Below are 22,390 nucleotides of genomic sequence, written 5' to 3' on the forward strand. Positions count from 1 at the left end.
GCCGCAGTGGACTGGGAGCAAAAGCAGCTCTGTTCCTATTCAACTCGCCAGCACTATACAGTGGACGGAGCTGCAGCTCTGATTCTGTTACCTGAATAGGAACACACTGCGTCCTTTCCCCAGCCACTGCTGAAACTTTATTCACACTGAGTAACGCTAGCGTTTTTTGTGCTTATTTTGGCACGTAGCACCGCGTAAACACGGCGTTTTCGCCGCGTTTGCGTCGCGCTATTTTGCGGTCGCGTTGTATGGCGCAAACGCGGCGTTTACGCGGCGCTATGTGCCAAAATAAGCACAAAAAACGCCAGCGTTACTCAATGTAAATGGAGCCTTAGTCCCCTGGAAATAGCTGGATTAGTTTATGTGTAGGTGCAGGGTCCAGGGGTCAGATCCCCATAGTTCAGATGCTGTGGATAAGTCATCAGTATGAAAAATGCATTTGGCGTCAGAAAACTCCTTGAGGCTAAGCCCCCACGTAGCAAACTGCAGGTGAATAATGCTGCAAAAAAGACTGCGGAGAAGATGCATTGCTTTTTTTTTTAGCAGCATTTTTCACAGAAAGTCCACGGCGTTTTCCTATGCAGACATCCTGATTCCATTATACCTATATGGACAATGCCAGCATTTCCGTAGATATAATTGACATGCTGTGATTTCCAAAATGCTCACATTTTGGAAATCACAGCATTTCCACTGCAGATTTTTTTCTGTAATGTGTGGATGGGATTAGCCAGAATCCCATCCAATTTGCAAGTACTGTAAAACATAGCGTTTTTTGCTGCGGTGTTTCCACTGTGGCCAAAATTCTACATTTTCATAATGTGGGGCCCCAACTTTAAGGTAATCTGTCACCACATTTATGTGATATCATGAGGCAGTGACAGACTGGCTGATTTCAGGAGTTTGTCTCTTATTTGTGGATAGGATCTAATTTTACTAAACTCTCAATTTAAAGGGATTCTACCATTAAAACCTCTTTTTTTGTGGATAAGACGTCGGAATAGCCTTTAGAAAGGCTATTCGTCTCTTACCTTTAGATGTGATCTCCGCCGCGCCGTTCCTTAGAAATACCGTTTTTTACTGGTAAATTAGTTCTCTGGCAGCAATGGGGGTGGGCCCCAGCGCTGAAAATGCAATGGGGGTGTCCCCACTGCAGCTTGAGAACACGATCCTGCAACGCCTCTATCTTCGGCTGGATCCTCCCCTTCTCTGTCATCTTCCTCCTGCGTCACCTCCGACGCCTACGCAGTTCGCTCTGCCAGTGAGACACTAGGAGAGCCAACTGCGCATGCCGACCGGCGGCCATTTTTGGGAAGCTGCTCTTGCTCTTGTACTTCAATGCAGGAGTGGCCTCCCAAAAATGGCTGCCGGCCGGCATTCGCACTCAGCTCTGCTGGTGTCTCACTGGCAGAGCCAACTGCATAGGCGTCGGAGGTGACGCAGGAGGAAGACGACAGAGAAGGGGAGGATCCAGCCGAAGATAGAGGCGGCGCAGGATCATGTTCTCGAGCTGCAGTGGAGACGCCTCCATTGCATTTTCAGCGCTGGGGCCCGCCCCCATCGGTGCTAGAGAACTGATTTGCATACCGGTAAAAACCGGTATTTCTAAGGAACGGCGCGGCGGAGATCACATCTAAAGGTAAGAGATGAATAGCCTTTCTAAAGGCTATTCCGACATCTTATCCACAAAAAAGGAGGTTTTAATGGTAGAATCCCTTTAATAGCAGCAAATGGAAATGCAGCTATGGATCTATGCATGAGATGGTTGAGTTCCCCTTACTTTCCCACTGGTAATTGACAGCTTTCCCCTATTACTGTACATAGGGAGAAAGCTGTCAGTCAGCATGGTCTGTCAGTGGCGCAGAGCCAATTCAATGAGTTCCAATTATTGAAAAATTGAAACACAAAGTCAGGGCCAAGTTTTCTCTGGATGGCGCCTCGTTCATTACATTTGGTGTACTTTATACAGGATACAAATCGCCATACCATACAGTATCTAATAATAGAGTCCTACCTTAGTCAAATAACAAAAATATACACGTGTCTAAATAACAATGCTCTCTAATGCTGCCGCCATCGCAAGGCGACAGAGAAGTAACCAATCTGTCACCAAGGAAGTATAATGACTCAAGACATTTCACATTCCCAGGTTTGTCAGCTGTAAAGAGTTAATAGTCTTCTTCTAACAGGGAATTACCAAGAAGATCAGCTCAGCTCGCGGTCTACGACAGAGGAGACAGAAAGAGTGACACACTGAGAAATTGGTATAAATTATTTCCACATCTTATTTCCACATCTTACCGCACCAGCTGAGACCTCAGGATGTCACGTCTTCTGCTTCATGTGTCTTATGTTCTTAGCCATGGCGTATGTTTGTCACTATCATGGCTGTCACCGTGCTACGCAGATAGAAGAAATGGTATTAAATGAGTTTTAGAGCAAATGCCATCACTTTATGCACCTCAGGGGCCCCCAATGAATGACGGGGCCACAGTACTGATTTAGTTTAAGTTTCCCCTGCCCAGTGGCCCCCTTGCTATACACTATGCAGAGAGCTGAGATATGGCTCCATTCTCCTGACTCCTGGCTTCTTCAGGGTCCTCGCCACAGATCCTGACACCAACCGGCAATAGACCATTGTATGGGACATTAAAGACGGGACACTGGAATGAAATCTTGAATGACCCCATCATGGGATAGACTAACGTTTCAAGCAGAGGTAAAGGCTGTGAATGGATATAATTTATAAATAAGTAAGGAATATATTTAGACATTTATTTACTCCCCCACCTTTCTGCTTCTGTTACTAATGTGGTCACTTTTCAAATGGGGACGAGGCTACACCCATTGGAGAATGCAGTTTGTCTATAATGTGGCGTCTCTAAAGTTCTGTAGATAGAAGAAATCCTCATAACCCATGTACTCCACCCGAGACTGTATTTTCTGTAAAGTTTTGGGTGGAGTTATGAAATAAAAAATATCACAAAAAAAGTTTGAAAAGAATTAGGGTAAAAATCGTGGTTAGCGCTGTAAGAAGTGGTTTGGCTGTAAAGTTCACACATTAACCCACTCGTATTCTGCTGCTAAAGTGATAAAGCACATATATGCTGCACTGCACAACTATATTCATCTGACTGATATTACTGGTAACCAGAAACCAACAGCTTCTCCCCTCTATTATATAACTATATATATCACAGAGCTCAGCTTCTCTCCTCTATCATATAAACCTATATATCACAGAGCTCAGCTTCTCTCCTCTATTATATAACCCTATATATCACAGAGCTTAGCTTCTCTCCTCTATCATATAATCCTATATATCACAGAGCTCAGCTTCTCTCCTCTATTATATAACCCTATATATCACAGAGCTCAGCTTCTCTCCTCTATCATATAACCCTATATATCACAGAGCTCAGCTTCTCTCCTCTATCATGTAACCTATATATCACAGAGCTCAGCTTCTCTCCTCTATCATGTAACCTATATATCACAGAGCTCAGCTTCTCTCCTCTATCATATAATCCTATATATCACAGAGCTCAGCTTCTCTCCTCTATCATGTAACCTATATATCACAGAGCTCAGCTTCTCTCCTCTATCATATAATCCTATATATCACAGAGCTCAGCTTCTCTCCTCTATCATATAACCCTATATATCACAGAGCTCAGCTTCTCTCCTCTATCATATAAACCTATATATCACAGAGCTCAGCTTCTCTCCTCTATCATATAAACCTATATATCACAGAGCTCAGCTTCTCTCCTCTATTATATAATCCTATATATCACAGAGCTCAGCTTCTCTCCTCTATCATATAACCCTATATATCACAGAGCTTAGCTTCTCTCCTCTATCATATAATCCTATATATCACAGAACTCAGCTTCTCTTCTCTATCATATAAACCTGAATGGAATAGAATTGGAGAAAAATTGTGTCTGTGCAACTTTCTTATAGGCTGTGTTTTTCACTGTTCACTGCATTGTAAAATTTCAGAAACTGCATTACAGGCAGCATAGAGCAGCCTGTAATAGAAGTATATACCAGACAACTCGGACAAGCTCTCGGCTTGGATTGTCATCATGGCAACTGGATTTTATTTCTGAAGCTGGCGATCCACCCCAAAATGAGGAGCCCATCTCTCAATAAAAATCTGCTGTATAATACAGTGGATCAAAACAATCCATAGGTGTGGGGTTACATGGTAGAATTCTCCAAATCTACTGGAGTATAATACAGCGAAGACCCAGCTCCTCAGCTCCTGAACAGCCGCCATATTTAAAAACCCAACATCCACTGTACTATTATGGCAGATGTCAAGAAAGTGTTAAAAACCAGCACATTTGCAGCAAGTGGATCAGATTTGTTCCAGTCTTTTCCACAGTACTGCTGTAGTCCATAGGGGGTCTGTGGGTCCGATCATGCACCATTTGACCTCAGCCTAAATCTCTCTATTCAATGATGCAAACATTTTTTTTTTATTTTTCAAGCCAAAAATTATTAAATTAATATAAAGAGACTTTCATAGGAATAAAACAGAACTTTAGATAGAAGCTCCATATCACCATGAATACAAATGTGTGTGGACTGAAGCGGCTCTGTGACTAATGGCGTCTCCTGGGCACATTCCCAACAACATGGAATTGTTGATGAAACTATGTAGAAACTGAACTGGAAAGATGGCCTCCATGCCTGAGCGATTACTGGCCAAGTCCTTCCGAAACCCAGACTACGTGCCTAAGCAACTGAACACAAACCATTAGGTACCATATTACAAACTGGCTGTAGTTTCCATCGAGATACAATTCCTTCAATCCACCATAGAATAATAGAGAAAATCTGATATTTCAACACAAAATTTGACATTTTCTCTAATACAAAAAATATAGTAGGAAATTTGTGTTAAAAGAAATATATATCCAATTTTATTTATTGAAACAAATACTGAAATTTATCACTTTTTTCTAATCTGTTTTTGTAGATATTTTATTGTATTTTTTATATATGATTTTGCGGCGTTGTCTGAGCTTCTTCTCTGCTTTTTTAACAGCATTTAGTGATTTGCTTTACAGTGATAGGTAACAATAGTCTACAGCTGACTCATTGAGGGCTACGAGAGAGTCTTCTAGATATGCCCTGGAGAGGATAAGTTGTGACATCATGTATATAACAAATAAAACTGTTATCTTCTATTGTAATCCTGTCTTTTTTGTACTGCAAATGAGGTGACTGCTGCAAAGAAAATCCCTACAGAGTGAAAACGAGATGTAATCATGATAAGGTCAAAGCCGTGTGTATGACTAATTGACCAATAATCCTGGGTAACTGTTGCCGTCCTAATTAATTAGGCTGAGTGCCAGCAGTAAGGAAATGACACCAGACACACTATGTTGGTATTAGTTCCTCTCTCAACCAAGAAGGAAATACTGATGCATTTTTATTAAAACAACGTGGGGTTAAATAGTAGAAGAGAAAGGAAGAGAGATAACAACAATGTAAGTTTTCATATTCATTCATGATTGGTAGGGGACATCAAACAGAAAAAGTTTAAGCTACTCCCGGTCCTGCGCAGTGTCCCAAGGGAGCTGTCTTCTGGGAGAAAGTCAAGCATTTGTTTTTCTTGCAGTGCAGGTACCATCTTGTCAACATATCACTACATCCTAACAATGTTTTTCATACATTACATGATTATAACCTTCACATTACTTTTTTTTAAAAAATATTGATAGTAACATGGAAAACTAAAATAAAAATGTCAAAAAAAATTAAAATCTATATTTCATATAAAAATGTCGTTTACAAAATTGGCCATTATTGGTGAGATATTTCCTCTGAAGGACTTCTTATAACATTATATAATAATTAAATGATATTAAGCATCTTGTTAATCCCTCAACTACTCCCATTCCGACTCTTCCTGGTTACCCAATGGTTTCTATATATTGGTCTCCAGCAATGATATTCCACAATGAATCTGTAATTGCTGCAGCCAATCACTGGCAGCATTGTTAACTGCAGTAGTCAGAAGGGATGAGCGAGAATACTTCCCCTGCATAGAGACACATGTTTAAAAAAAAAAAGCGCCGGGGAAGGTGGGAGGGGAATGAATATTTACGGCGTGGTATTCGACCGAGTACACCAATAACTATGTAAAGGGAGGAATACTACTATTTGATCGAATACTACTCGCTCATCTCTAGTAGTCAGTGATTGGCAGCTGAGGTCACATGTCCATGCAGAAATGTCATCACGGGCATCCAGGATAGAGAGCATGGTGGGGGAATCGGGAACATGCAGGAGAAGCATGGGATGCTCTTTTTATGTTATATTTTAGACTTAGGAGCACTGTTCCCAAGAACGTGCGCGCGTGGGCGGCCGCTCACCTATTGCAGCTTCCCCGCTCAGCAAGAATTAATGCCCGTGCACTCAACTCAGATCTGCGTCCGGAGGACACAGATCTGAGTTGAATACAGATGCGACTAAAGCAAGGAGCTGTCACAGCTCAGCTCCTTGCTTTGCTGCTGTATTCGGCTAGTCGCTGTGTAGACGTGATGTGATGACGTCACATCGCACCTACAACTGTGTGCGAGAGAGAGAGGCACGGAGAGTGCAGCGGAGGAGCGAGGAGAAGGTAAGTTTAATGTGTACACTGAGGTGGAACGTGAAACTGGGGGCAGATGAAGGAGGGGACGGCATGACACTGGGGGCAGAGATGTGGAGACATGAATCTGGGGGCAGAGATGGAGAGGACATGAATCTGGGGGCAGAGATGGAGAGGACATGAATCTGGGGGCAGAGATGGAGGGGACATGAATTTGGCTGGGGGCAGAAATGGAGGGGACATGAATTTGGCTGGGGGGCAGAGATGGAGAGGACATGAATCTGGGGGCAGAGATGGGGGGACATGAATCTGGGGGCAGAGGTGGAGGGACATGAATCTGGGCGCAGAGATGGAGGGACATGAATCTGGGAGCAGAGATGGAGGGACATGAATCTGGGGCAGAGATGGGGGGAACATGAATCTGGGGGCAGAGATGGGGGACATGAATCTGGGGGCAGAGATGGGGGACATGAATCTGGGGGGCAGAGATGGTTGGGGATATGAATCTGGGGGCAGAGATGGAGTGGACATGAAACTGGGGGCAGAGATGGAGGGGGGACATGAAACTGGGGGCAGATGAAGGGTGTATATGAAACTGGGGAGAGATAGAGGGGGGACATATAATTTACGGGTGACTATAGGAGGATTATACTGTGTGGGAGCACATGAAAAATGAATGAGAATGGACGGAGTCAACATAAAAGTAGGCGGAGCTAAATTTGCCACGGCGCGCCGCACATTTTGTCCCTCTTTTGACTTTTCTAAAGTTGGGAGGTATGCACTCAGGAGGACAGGCAGCAACCAACGGTTGTTTAATATGGCACCCGCCATATTGCTTTCTGTCCTCCTGAGCCCTTAGTGCCGGGTCAGCCCGTCACTTTCCTCAGCACCAATCTGTGTGTGGGGGAGGGGGTGACTAAGGAAGGATCGTTATACTATCTATACACTAGATTAGCGTTTTCTTGTTTACTACTGGTGGTACTGTTTGGCCATCAGGTCGCCCATCATTGACGGAGCCTTGCCCAGCTCACTAGCTGTTCCGCTCAGCAGCTTCCAGGGCTTAGAGGGAACATTGCTTAGGAGTCCAGGGTATATATTAGCATTCAGCACACAGACCCTGGGCAGGCTGATGTCTATTCGGGGGCTGCCCCTTTAAACTATTTTATTACTAATATGCAATATACTAGCCCACACAGTAATCTACACTGATACGCATACAGACAATTTACTCTCTGGCCCTAGGCCATACACTATGAGCCCAGAATGGGGCCACCCATATCAGAAGGGCTGTTATGTGCATACATCATGTTGCTACGGTATAAATGGTTGCTCTCTGCTTGTTTTTGGCAACCATTCGCCTTTCATAGCAACAGCGCTGAATATCGGGTGACCTCATGTCTTTGTCGCATACAATACTTCTATCTGAAATAACATGAAAATCGATTTGATTGACGGATTTACTGTTCTGGCTTTTACATTCCCCTTACAGCTGGGTGACGTTCAATGGTGATTTATTGTGAATCCAGATGAAAAGAAGTAGGAGGCAACAGAAGACCATAGGCCATTCATGTCCCAAAGTGTGCCGAATTGTAGGGCAGAAAACCACTCACATTTATATGACAATGTGCTGAGGTTTTGCATGCAGATATTGGCTTCTATACAGTGGCGTAACTAGGAATGGCGGGGCCCCGTGGCGAACCTTTGACATGGCCGCCCCCCCCCCCCCCCCCGGCTGACATCGAAAACCCCAACCAACGCCAAAAACCCCGCACGACCCCACCCCCCGCATTCCTACGCACACTATTACGCTCCATAGTGGCCCCTGCACACATTATTATACCCCATAGTGGCCCCTGCACACAGTATTATACCCCATAGTGGCCCCTGCACACAGTATTATCCCCCATAGTGGCCCCTGCACACAGTATTATGCCCTATAGTGGCCCCTGCACACATTATTATACCCCATAGTGGCCCCTGCACACATTATTATGCCCCATAGTGGCCCCTGCACACAGTATTATACCCCATAGTGGCCCCTGCATACAGTATTATACCCCATAGTGGCCCCTGCACACAGTATTATACCCCATAGTGGCCCCTGCACACAGTATTATACCCCATAGTGGCCCCTGCACACAGTATTATACCCCATAGTGGCCCCTGCACACAGTATTATATCCCATAGTGGCCCCTGCACACAGTATTATACCCCATAGTGGCCCCTGCACACAGTATTATCCCCCATAGTGGCCCCTGCACACAGTATTATGCCCTATAGTGGCCCCTGCACACAGTATTATACCCCATAGTGGCCCCTGCACACATTATTATGCCCCATAGTGGCCCCTGCACACAGTATTATACCCCATAGTGGCCCCTGCACACATTATTATGCCCCATAGTGGCCCCTGCACACAGTATTATACCCCATAGTGGCCCCTGCACACAGTATTATACCCCATAGTGGCCCCTGCACACAGTATTATACCCCATAGTGGCCCCTGCACACAGTATTATCCCCCATAGTGGCCCCTGCACACAGTATTATACCCCATAGTGGCCCCTGCACACAGTATTATACCCCATAGTGGCCCCTGCACACAGTATTATACTCCATAGTGGCCCTGCACACAGTATTATGCCCCATAGTGGCCCCTGCACACAGTATTATACCCCATAGTGGCCCCTGCACACAGTATTATACCCCATAGTGGCCCTGCACACAGTATTATACCCCATAGTGGCCCTGCACACAGTATTATACCCCATTGTGGCCCCTACACACAGTATTATCCCCCATTGTGGCCCCTTCACCCACTATTATGCCCCGTTGTGGACACCCATTAACAATTATTATACTCTGGGGTCTTTTCAGACCCCAGAGTATAATAATCGGAGACCCAGGGGAAGAACAACATAAAAAAAAAAAAACACTGTAACTTACCTGTCTCCCGACTCCCCGCTGGCGGCCATCTTCAATGACGTCAGGGACGTCATGTGACCGGGAGCCTGCGTCGCGACGCATAAGGACGCAGGCCCCGATCATGTGACGTCTGAGACGTCACACAAGTAGGCCGAAGCCTGCACGAAGCCTGGAGAGGTAAGTAACACAGTTTTTTATGTTCAGTTACCTCTCCTGCACTTCCGATCATTATACTCGGGGGTCCGAAAAGACCCCCGAGTATAATAGTGCTTGTGGGGCCCGCAGTGTCACTTACCGATCCCGGCCCCTGCCAGGATCGGTAAGTATATAGGGCCCGTTAGCGGCTGGAGTAACTCCAGCCGGTAACGGCCTATTAAAAAAAAAACAAAAAAAACGCAGCGATAGCGGCTGCCACCGGGCCCCCAATGTCCCTACTGCTGCTACCACGGTAGTTACGCCACTGCTTCTATAGGTGAAACAAGGAAACAGTCCATGTATAACCTATAGAAGTCATGATTCCTATGGCTGGCTATACACAGCAATTTTTTTCTTGAAGAACTGCATGCGGTTTTCAATTGTAGCAATACTTAGCACATGTGAAGTCATGAATGGCAGTCATGAAGGAAGGGGCTTCGGCCCCGAAACGCGTAGGCAACCAGCTACCAGTCGTGTCTTGTTTCACTTGTCATTACATTTCGTAAGTGCGTCTTTCTATTACTTTTTTTGTATTTTTTGTATATTTTTCCATTAAAATTTATGTTTTATTAAATTATTACATTTTTCGAGTGCTGAAATAATTTTTTCTTTTGAAATAGCATGGAAGAGGTAGACACAGATCGCCGGACACCCCGAGGAGGCCCAAAAGAGGTGAAGGAAGGTGAGTATAAATGTTATTTTTTTTACACCTCCTTTCGGACTACTCCTATTATACACCATAGTGTGAAGAGACCACAGAGTATAATAATTTAAAATAAATCATGTCCTGGTGACGATTTTCGACGAATCCCTAATTGTTTGGTTTTGTAAAATATGTAACAATTTGGAATATTCAAACGGAATCCGTCTCTTTGCAAGTCAGTTCGACCATCATTACATACAGATGACTCGTATAGTAACATGTACTAGACATTACTGTGATTAAACACCGCATGCAGGTCCTCAACCAAAAAGTGCCTTATGGAGGAAACTGGGAGGGGCGGCATTTTTTAAAAAATTGGCTTTTAATTATTGTGTTATTGCAATAGGTAGCGATTTATAATTTTTACTCACCTGTCCATGCTCCTGTCCAGGTCACCCTCTACCAATGGGGGGACATGTGCTAATTAGGGGGGTCCCATTGCGTAACCAAACACAGCTGCATTGGGTATCTTTTTTTGGGGGGGCACCTTTCTATAGTTTGCCTATAATATACCCTAATTTACAACACTAACAGGGCTTGTATCTTTGAAATGGCTGAACAGATTTGGAGTCTAGACTGGACCTTATGCGCTTAACCCAATGGAGTTACCCTAAGAAATTGGACCCTATAGAAGAGAACAGTGACGGGTGTACAGTGGTGAAATAAGAGATCAGGTAGAGGACTATCTTGTTCTAGAACTAGCAGAGGTCACCAAGACAGAAGACAAGACTACAACCGTTAATTATGAGAGTTTAGACAGTATATTATGTGGCGGTGACAGCTCAATGTCCTCAACGTAACCTGCAAAGAAGAATCGTATATACATCACTGCTGGTCTGAATAATACAGTAGTTTGACTCCATCCCATTGTCAGTCATTGGAGAAGGGCTAAGCTGGATTTTTGCACTAAAATTTGACAGTATAAAAATTGCTCTTAAAAGGACCTGTCACCAGGTCTGAAGAACCCAAAGGCCGACATCAGGTGCCATCATCCTGAACATTTTGGTCTTGTCTATCTAGAGAACACCAAACTAGAAGAATTCACCGATAAAATCCATACCTCCCAACTTTTGAAGAACCAAAAGAGGGACAAAATGTGTGGCGCGCGTAGCGCGCTGCGTCAAATTTGGCCCCGCCCACTTTTGTGTTGACTCTGCCCATTCTCATTAATTTTTCATGTGCCTGCACACAGTATAATCCTCCTACAGTGACCCGTAAATTATATGTCCCCCCTCTATCTCTTCCCCAGTTTCATATACACCCTTCATCTGCCCCCAGTTTCATGTCCCCCCTCCATCTCTGTCCCCAGATTCATGTCCCCCATCACTGCCCCCAGATTCATGTCCCCCATCTCTGCCCCCAGATTCATGTCCCCACATCTCTACCCCCAGATTCATGTCCCTCCATCTCTGCCCCCAGATTCATGTCTCCCCATCTCTGCCCCAAGATTCATGTCCCCCATCTCTGCCTCCAGATTCATGTCCTCTCCATCTCTGCCCCCAGTTTCATGTCCCCTCCTTCTCTGCCCCCAGATTCATGTCCCCCCATCTCTGCCCCCAGATTCATGTCCCCCATCTCTGCCCCCAGATTCATGTCCCTCCATCTCTGCCCCCAGATTCATGTCCCCCATCTCTGCCTCCAGATTCATGTCCTCTCCATCTCTGCCCCCAGTTTCATGTCCCCTCCATCTCTGCCCACCAAATTCATGTCTCCCCATCTCTGCCCCCAGATTCATGTCCCCCATCTCTGCCCCCAGATTCATGTCCTCTCCATCTCTGCCCCCAGTTTCATGTCCCCTCCTTCTCTGCCCCCAGATTCATGTCCCCCCATCTCTGCCCCCAGATTCATGTCCCCACATCTCTGCCCCCAGATTCATGTCCCCTCCATCTCTGCCCCCAGATTCATGTCCCCTCCATCTCTGCCCCCAGATTCATGTCCCCCCCATCTCTGCCCCCAGATTCATGTCCCCTTAATCTCTGCCCCCCGATTCATGTCCCCACATCTCTGCCCCCAGATTCATGTCCCCACATCTCTGCCCCCAGATTCATGTCCCCACATCTCTGCCCCCAGATTCATGTCCCCCCCATCTCTGCCCCCAGATTCATGTCTCCACATCTCTGCCCCCAGATTCATGTCCCCACATCTCTGCCCCCAGATTCATGTCCCCTTAATCTCTGCCCCCAGATTCATGTCCCCACATCTCTGCCCCCAGATTCATGTCCCCACATCTCTGCCCCCAGATTCATGTCCCCACATCTCTGCCCCCAGATTCATGTCCCCCCATCTCTGCCCCCAGATTCATGTCTCCACATCTCTGCCCCCAGATTCATGTCTCCACATCTCTGCCCCCAGATTCATGTCCCCTCCATCTCTGCCCACCAAATTCATGTCCCCCCCATCTCTGCCCCCAGATTCATGTCTCCACATCTCTGCCCCCAGATTCATGTCCCCACATCTCTGCCCCCAGATTCATGTCCCCTTAATCTCTGCCCCCAGATTCATGTCCCCACATCTCTGTCCCCAGATTCATGTCCCCACATCTCTGCCCCAGATTCATGTCCCCACATCTCTGCCCCCAGATTCATGTCCCCCCCATCTCTGCCCCCAGATTCATGTCTCCACATCTCTGCCCCCAGATTCATGTCTCCACATCTCTGCCCCCAGATTCATGTCTCCACATCTCTGCCCCCAGATTCATGTCTCCACATCTCTGCCCCCAGATTCATGTCCCCTCCATCTCTGCCCCCAGATTCATGTCCCCCCCATCACTGCCCCCAGATTCATGTCCCCTTAATCTCTGCCCCCAGATTCATGTCCCCACATCTCTGCCCCCAGATTCATGTCCCCACATCTCTGCCCCCAGATTCATGTCCCCACATCTCTTCCCCCAGATTCATGTCCCCCCATCTCTGCCCCCAGATTCATGTCTCCACATCTCTGCCCCCAGATTCATGTCCCCACATCTCTGCCCCCAGATTCATGTCCCCACATCTCTGCCCCCAGATTCATGTCCCCCCATCTCTGACCCCAGATTCATGTCCCCCCATCTCTGACCCCAGATTCATGTCCCCCCATCTCTTCCCCCAGATTCATGTCTCCACATCTCTGCCCCCAGATTCATGTCCCCACATCTCTGCCCCCAGTGTCTTTCAGAGCAAAGTCTGCTGCATGTTCTTGCAGCTCTGAAAGAAAAAAATTGGGATTTTACCAGTGACCGCCACTTGTTTTGCCATGTATTTTACCTTCCTCTTGATACCTTTTGGACTGCCTGGCCAAATGTACCGTTACATTGCGTGAAGACTGAATTGTCGAGCCAAAGAATAGAAACTCTTTCTGTAACCGCAACACTTACTTCCCCCATGGGTGACCCCACTTTACAGATGACTACGATAACACAATGGTTTATGTGAGAGGACAAGGCTAACATATGGAGGTGTTATCTGGCTTGTGGCCTGTTCACACACATTAATATGCTGCTTAAGTATCAGCACAGCGTGGGATATGGACTAACATGCCTACATAGCACTCCTGTGCCAGGCCGGTGCCCACACATCTCACTCTCTGTTGCTTGGGAAAGACAAGGGGCCTGTGCTTCTGTAGGCACTCTCCATTCTTCTGCTGTATTATGTAGGCAGCTGCTTTTGGCAGACGTCCTAATGTAATTAGACGGTTATCGCTCTAAGAACATTGGCACCAGCTTACTTTTTGGCAATGACCTCAGTGTGTGGAGACATTATCCCATTATGTGTATGAGCCATGTGTACAGGATGACTTTCTCCTTGTCGCTTATTTCTCCATAACAGATGATATGCCCAGTAGATTATATGTACTTTACAATGAGTGCAGGAGGGTGTGGAGGCCACTTGTATATCCAATATATTCACCCACTACTGTTTGCATGTAGTGGTAGTACTCTAAGTAGCTGCCTACTGCACTGCTATACCCCAAGCATTTTGCCAAGAGCTGGCATAGATTTCGGGTATACCTCCTTGGTCTATGTCCTCTTCTGTGCACTTTTGTAAAAAGCAGCTTTTGGGGCGCACAAGGGACAATGTGGTGCATCTTTGCCAGAAAAAGGGTTGTGCGCCAAAGATGCCCCACATTAAACTGGTGTAGATGTGTAAGTAAATTCCTCCCCAATATATCCAGAGGCTTAGGTATAGCGGGTGCAGAGACTGCGCCCAGGCCCTGTTACCCTAAGACAATACAAAGAAGCTTTATTGGCATGTCTGAATAGGTAAATGGCATTGCCAAAGCAAGTAGATTGTTGGGGCGGGATTGGGGTATGTGGTGGGTATGGGGGTGGGGCGGGCGTAGGGTGGGTGGATGGGTGTGTGGTTTGGAGTATAATAGTCCTTGGGGTCTCCTCGTTCTCCTTGCTTGGCGGCAGGTGGACAGTGGACACATTTTGGGTGAGTTGGATGGGTGGGGGATTTGGGGTAGGACAGTCCATGGGGTCTCATCTTCCCCTCAGTTGGTGGCAGGTGGACATGTTTTGGCAGCGATCTCCACAGTGGCCTCTTCTTCTTCCAGTAGGATGTAGAGTTTCCTCTTCTCATTTGCAGTTGTGAAGTCTGGGATGTGGGCTGAGAGTGTTTGGAAGTAGACGGCCCTCACAGCTGAATATTTGGTGCAGTGTAGTAGGAAATGGGCCTTGTCTTCTAGTGTCTCCTGGGCACAGTGTTGGCACAGTCTGTTCTTCCGTGGCTTGTACATATGTCTGTGCCATCCGATATGGTACAGTAGGTGACCATCCCTCCTTAGTAATCTTACTTTGGCTGCAAGCTTTTGCGTGAATGTTTTCACCACCACAGGTGTGCTAGATGGACCCCTCACCCTGAGTGGGGTTAGCCCCCAGCCCTCACCCCCTGCACAATGGGTGCAGGACTCATTGTGCACTCGCCATCCTATAGTGAGTGAGACCTGATTTTCTTGGATCATAAAGAAGGCCCTGTGGCCAGTCAATAGGCTACTGAAAGGATTTGCAGGACAGAAACCGTATGAGGCAAGTGCTAGGCAGCAAGTTACTACTGTCACAGATTTACGCAGTGCAGTTTTACGAATTTGCGAATTGGTGTCAGGTAATATTTGCATATACGGTTTTTGTACTGTGGACCCCCAGATTGCATTATACTAGTAGGTCTTAGGCTCCCCCATCCAGCACATTTCCGTAGATTACAATGTTATTCCTGGAGGAGCTGCTATATAACCTACCTTTCTCAGGTGACCTCATGTTGCATTCCATTCTGATGAAATCTCGGTTAGTTAATATGTTAATTCTCCATGTTTCCTGAGAGCAGGCCAGAACAGTGAGGCAATACATCATCCACACATAGGCGATGCCAAGCAGTATGCTCCCGTGCCAACGCTGTGTGCAAGGAACACATTGAGCTGATACGTCACACTACATTATATGGCAGGAAATGCCCCCCCGGGTGAATGTAACCGGACAGGACTATACAATATATCCCCCATACTTTATATCCTCCCATTACATGCAGACACAGCAGGCAGTTACATGGACTAAGCAGCTGTTCAGGGACACGGCAGATTTACTATTCACTCAATGTACATAAAATACTGCTGTAATACATTATCAGTCTTCTATAGGAGAAGTAGTTAAAATACCATTAGGTATGTTGAAATCCAATAACTGAACCTACTTTCCCCTACATCTGCCATATGGGATGAGTTGGGGCCCCACCATAGCCATTAGATGGTCAGCCAATCCCACCTATATCATTGTTTGGCCGACACAATTTATCAAACCCTGGATTTTAGAATTCTAATGTAAAAAAAAGTTGCAGAGTACAGTTTTGGAACACTTTAAGCTTTGTGGGGAAGGTAGCTCGGTAGCAGCACTGGTGCGGATCCAACCGGTCAGAGACAGGGACACGATGTCTGGAGCAAACAGGTTTATTTGGGAAAAAAAACAGCAAAACAATAAACCTTCACTTCAGGTACAGAATAAGCAAAATAAAATACATCCTTAACTTCAAGCAAAAAAGTAAAAGAAAACCCTGCTCGTCTGAGCACTAACTAAACAGTAAAAAAAAAAAGTAACTATACATGTGGCTTACTGCCAACCACTCGAACAAACAAAATAGCACAATACAGTCTCAGCAAACTCTCAGTATTTGAGGACAGGCCCAGGCGCCTTCTCTCACTCCCAGGATCTGCCCTAAAGTGCAGGTTCTGTAGCCTTTTACGGCCCAGTAACGAGCTTGGGACCACACATGTGTCAGAATCCTGAGGGAGATTTGTCACTCTGCCTGTCACCTTCTCACAGCTTTTATGTGCTAAAATTTGCCCCATTTTGCAATTTTACATCACTTGCAGCACTTTTGTAATATGGGTGGGAAAGTGTCCATGTTTAGCCTGCCCAGCTGTCTATACACCAGCTCTATCAAATGTTACTTTTTAAGGCTAAGGGCTCAAATTTCATAAACCCAGTTTTTTTAAATTAAAGGAATAGGAAATATATAAGAAGTTTGTATACTACTTTCTACTCAATCCACTGCTGGCTTTGGCTCAAAAAATCGCAGCAAAATCTGCAACAAACAAAGCTGCATTTCTGCAACATGGGGCTTCATCCTCACCGTTTCTACTATTTTTTTCTACAATGTGTGCATGGGATTTTCTAGAATCCTATCCACTTTGCAGGGACTGTAAAACGTTGCGACGTTCACTCCACGTGGGCATAGCTCCCAATGTACCGATCTGGCGGGACAATCTCGATTTTATACTGCTGTCCCATCACCCCGGATAGGTTACAGGCACTAAGCCCCTGAAGTGTTTTGCTGTTAACAAATTTTGTCAGGGTAGGGTAAAGGCTAAATGGTAGGATAAATGTCCTATTATAATTTAGTGGGCTAAATGACCTTTGGTGATGTCATGATCATGTGATCAGACTCTTGTGTGGGCGGAGCTATTCTGGATACTACAGGACAGTGCGGCAAGCACTTTTCTCTCTGCATGTTTCATGTGGAAACCACATGGACCCCATTAGTGAAGGCAGTTGAAGGGTGGCAATTAAACTGGGGGCAAATAAAGGGGGACATTAAGCTGGTGGCAGATGAAGGGGGACATTAAACTGGTGACAGATGTAGGGGGTGATTAAACTGGGGGCGGATGAAGGGGGGCATTAAGTTGGTGACAGATGAAGGGGTACATCAAATTGGTGGCAGATGAAGGGGGGACATTAAGCTAGTCTCAGATCAAGGAGTGGACATTAAACTGGGTGGCAGATGGAGGGGGACATTAAACTGGGGGAAACTGGAGGAGGACATTAATCAGTCGGGGATAGCTTGGGGCCACAAGTTGGAGCTGTAAAGGAGACATTATATCATGTGATGAGCACTTAGGGAACAATATACTGTGTGGGGGCACCAAAGAGAACATTATACTGTGTGCAGGCATTATAATGTAAACCCTCTTGGAAGATGAAGAGGATGAATAATGAGAATCGGCACTTAGTACGGCATTCAGAATCTGATGATAATAGATACAGATCTTTAATAAGATAAGGCATTTCAGGCTTGGAAAAAGCCTTTTCTCAAATCCCCTTCATTTCACGTATAGAAGATAGTATACACTCCTGCGGCGGTGATCAGAAGTGCATGCCCCTTCATCGTACATTTCAATGGGACTGTCAGAGATAGCTGAAGTACAAGTAACTTGTGGCTGGAATACCCCTTTAAGCTCTGGGTATGACTACTACTGGCATTCCTGGATTAATATAGCACAACGCTATACTTGGTGACTGGTGAGTCCAGTCTTTAGAAATGAGTGGGGGTCCATCTCGCAAGTCCCAATAGTCTGTTCACTGTCAGGAGGTGTTTCTGGGTGGATTAACCCTTTAATAAGAGAAGCTTTACCAGAACATCAATACAGACTGATGAGTCGTTGAAGGGTTCCTGTGGTTTTATTCTCACGCCTCCTACTTTGTATCTGAGCAGCTGAAGAACCAGTTAAACAGTAACAGTTACTTGGTTGCTAAGTAACAACCACGCGGTACAACGCGTTTCTATCATTCCCCGGTTTACTCATTGCACCTATGTTTTTTAGTTTTAACCATATGTGTAACTGATTCTCTACACGGGCAGTTTTCATTAAATTTGTAGATATATCTATATAGTATTGTTCTCTATATAATGCACCTCTGACTCTGAAGAGACATGGAATGTTATAACAAATTGAATAACATAGTGATATGATCTTATCATATGTTGCAAGGTCAGGTTACATATTGTATAAGTGAAAGCTCCATATATCAGGAGCCTGGCCATACATAATAAAGAAAATTGAGCATTTTTGCCAATTTTGACGTGACCATCTGACTATCCTATCTGCATGGAGCCTCCTGACAGATAAGAAGATTACTCCACTCTCTCCACTGAAAACACATAGACACTTAGCCACACTGAGAGTATATGTGTATGGAAGAGTCAGAAGGAATTGCTGATAACCTAATGCCCATAGCTATTGAAGGTGTATGGGCAACTATAGATAACTGCCAGCTAAATCCTTGTTTGACCATGAGCTGTCTCTCCCAACCCACCCATACACATGCACACACACACTGCTTGGTGTGCATGTATTCTGAATGGGCAAAGGGGAGTGATCCATTATAAGACTCCTCCTCTAGTGGTATGCTGTATCTTCCGGAAAATGGGCATGTTCAAATTCACATGCTTGACCCTTCTTTCCTCCCTTTCCCCCATTGTGGAAGAGTTAGGAGCTCCCCATACAGATTAGCGAATCATCTTTTTATGGGTATGCAAATCAGTCTGCAAGTGCACTGGGGGTGGGCCTTATTTGCTAGATTTGTCAACAGATAGCCGTGATGCAGGTGGAGACTGAAAAGCCAGTAATGGCTAAAAGGACGGCAATGGATGGCTATTATAGAGGAGAGCTGGAACATTCGTGGTGGTCTATAGGCAAATCTAGAAAATTACATCCACCCCTGGAGCACTTGCCGGCTGATTTGCATATCCATTAGAAGATTATTATCTATGCACACAAAGGTATGTTTCTGTTCCTATTACAGCTCCCTACAAGGTTTGGGAGGCTATATGGACCTGATAAACTCCATTTAAATCGAAACTTATTTTACCATACATTATATTTTACCATGTCAATTTACTAATATCATTTTTAGTTGTAGCCAAAGCAGACCCCACTCTAAAAATCTGCACCACTTATCCCCCTAAATATTAGAATCATTATTGTTAAATATCTTGTATTTGCCGGTGAGACTTGTATCCACTGTTAAATATCCGTACCTAGCCTTGAAATTGTGGGATAGACTTGTGTCACGTGTTGAAGGCCTTATCCACGATAGGAAGAAGTCAGCTTGTTATAAAACAGTGTAGAGGTTTATTAATATCTTGAAGGAAAACACAGGAACAGGGAAAATGTCCAAATAACACAAATATCAGTCAATTGTCAATAGCTTACATCTTCAGAGAAGTTAAATCATCTGGATATCTTGTAGTTACAGCTTGGTTCATGCTTGTCATCTGGTTGGTGGACTTGGGATATTCACGACATCTTGTCCAGGATGACAGAGAGGGATGGCAGACAGACCTGCCATAGATTCCCCATGGATCCCCCTCATGGATGACGACCACGACGTGTGTGTCTGTCACTCATTTATATTCATGAGAGTGGGTGTTACCTTCCATGTTACAGCTATGTAGGGAGATTTCTAAAATGGTGTACTCTAACCGCACCCATGTACCCAAAATACAACAGATATGATGTCAGTAGAGTGTTAACCCCATGTCTGCTAGAGAATATTGTAAATATATAATATTTAACATTTCCCCCTTTTGAGAGTGAAATATCTGTTTGAACTCTCAAGATATACCATACAACAATATTCATACAATTAGATTATATCTTCTTTCTTCTTTGCTGGAACTTAATTTTCATTGATTGTCCATGTAACAATAATTTCATCAATTTGCAATACATTTTGACATTAATAAATGTTATGTTATGGTAAACTGTGATCAAAGATGGAAACAATTTGATCCACTATCTAACCTACACCTGATGAAGGCTCTTCTTTCATCGTCTGGTCTTCTGGTCATCTCTTTTTCCGTCATAATAGAAGGCTTATTACCACAAATGTAGTTCTTGACTTAAAGTCCTTTAGATTTCCTCCGTGTTGTGCAGATATTATAACATTTTCCATTAAAGTTCATATTGAGAAGATATTGATATAACAACAAAGTCCATATGTTTCACTTCACCAAGACATAGACTGTAGAGGAGTTTCCTTTGGTAATTCCCTTGACCACCTGTCACTGTACAATCATGTGACACTTCTGGAGCAATACTGCAAAAGCAAGGCAAGTGTGAATTCTGACATCATCCCTGCTGCTTGTCAGTAAGGTTCAGTCCTGGAATCTCAGTCTCTTGGATACACAATTTCTGTGTTCGGGTTCTATCATTCACAACCCTTTTGCTCACCAAACAACTTGAAGTCTTGAAATAGAAAGGATTCCACCAAACATTGATGAGGACGTCTTTATATCTGTCCAATCATCTGTTGATCAAAGGTTCCAAACTCCAGCAATAATTTTTAAACACAGTCCTTGGCATAAGCTTAAGCATATAGCATCATACCTTCAGATTTTGTCTTTTCCCGCACATCTTCTTCTTGTAACTGTTAAAGTCTTTTTATTAACATTTGATATCAAACTTTATCATAATCTTGGACTTGATTGAAGAAAAGTTTTCTTTCCCTAATAACTAAGCCAAATTAGGCAATTAACTAAACTATAATATCACAGTGTACCATACCACTCATTTATATATCATACTTCTCTTTATATTGTATCAATATTTATATTTGACTTATAAAATATTGATATTCAATACATTTATCAAACTATCTGATAATAGTACTTTGGATACAATAATCTATATAAACATCATATATCAACATATATATATCTTTATATCTATATGTATGAATATGTATGTGTACTTTACTTGTGATGACAAATTGCAACATGACTTTGAAATATAATGTGATCTCATTAATTACCATTCTATAGACAATCACTATATTTATTCTTTAGTTAGAACTTTTCACCAATTATACTAAACATATATTCCTATATGAATGTGTTATCATACTTATCATACATTTTCTAAAGTTTAGTCACTTTATTTACCTTTTTTAATAAGAAATAATTTTATTTTGAACATTACTTTATTAAATATCATTGTGTTCTTTATCTGAGACACAATATTAACCCTTTATTCATAAAAACTTATGTGACTAAAGTTTCCTCTTAACACCTCGTCTCTTCACAGACTCCTGTGACCTTTTTCACCTTTCAGATACCTCCAATACCAAGAATAGAGACAAGACTTAACACACTTGACTCTGCTAAGACACAAATGTAAAAATACATTATTTTTAAACTTAACTGTATATATTCTTGTGTACTGGCTGTATGTGAACACCATATATATGAAATAAGTATATAAATCATAAACATTTCAAAATATGTCACATCCTATAATCAGAAGTGTAAAGAATAAACCAGAGACTATCACTCTTGATATCCCATATACCTCTCCCTTCATGAAGATGATTAGCGTATCTCATTTGCATATAAGACATTTATGTTTTCCCGATGTTTGTAGATGTTGATGTGTGTAAGTGTATGCAAGTGTGTGCGTACATGTAAGAATACATAATCAATAATAATACAATAAAACTATAGCTAACTAGATTTTCCCACCATAACTAATATATTTATTATCCCATGATCCAATTACCCCAATAAACCTTTATTATATGTCAGGTTTGAACAAATATATTGAAGATTATCTGTATCTTCTCAAAAGCTACTTTTTCCTACAGAATGTTCACCTAAAATAACCTTGCTTTGTAGTGCAGCTGTCACCTTTTCTCTCAGCTCATGTGACTTAA

This window comes from Leptodactylus fuscus, chromosome 2 (genome assembly GCF_031893055.1).
Source record: "Leptodactylus fuscus isolate aLepFus1 chromosome 2, aLepFus1.hap2, whole genome shotgun sequence".
Classification (NCBI taxonomy): domain Eukaryota; kingdom Metazoa; phylum Chordata; class Amphibia; order Anura; family Leptodactylidae; genus Leptodactylus; species Leptodactylus fuscus.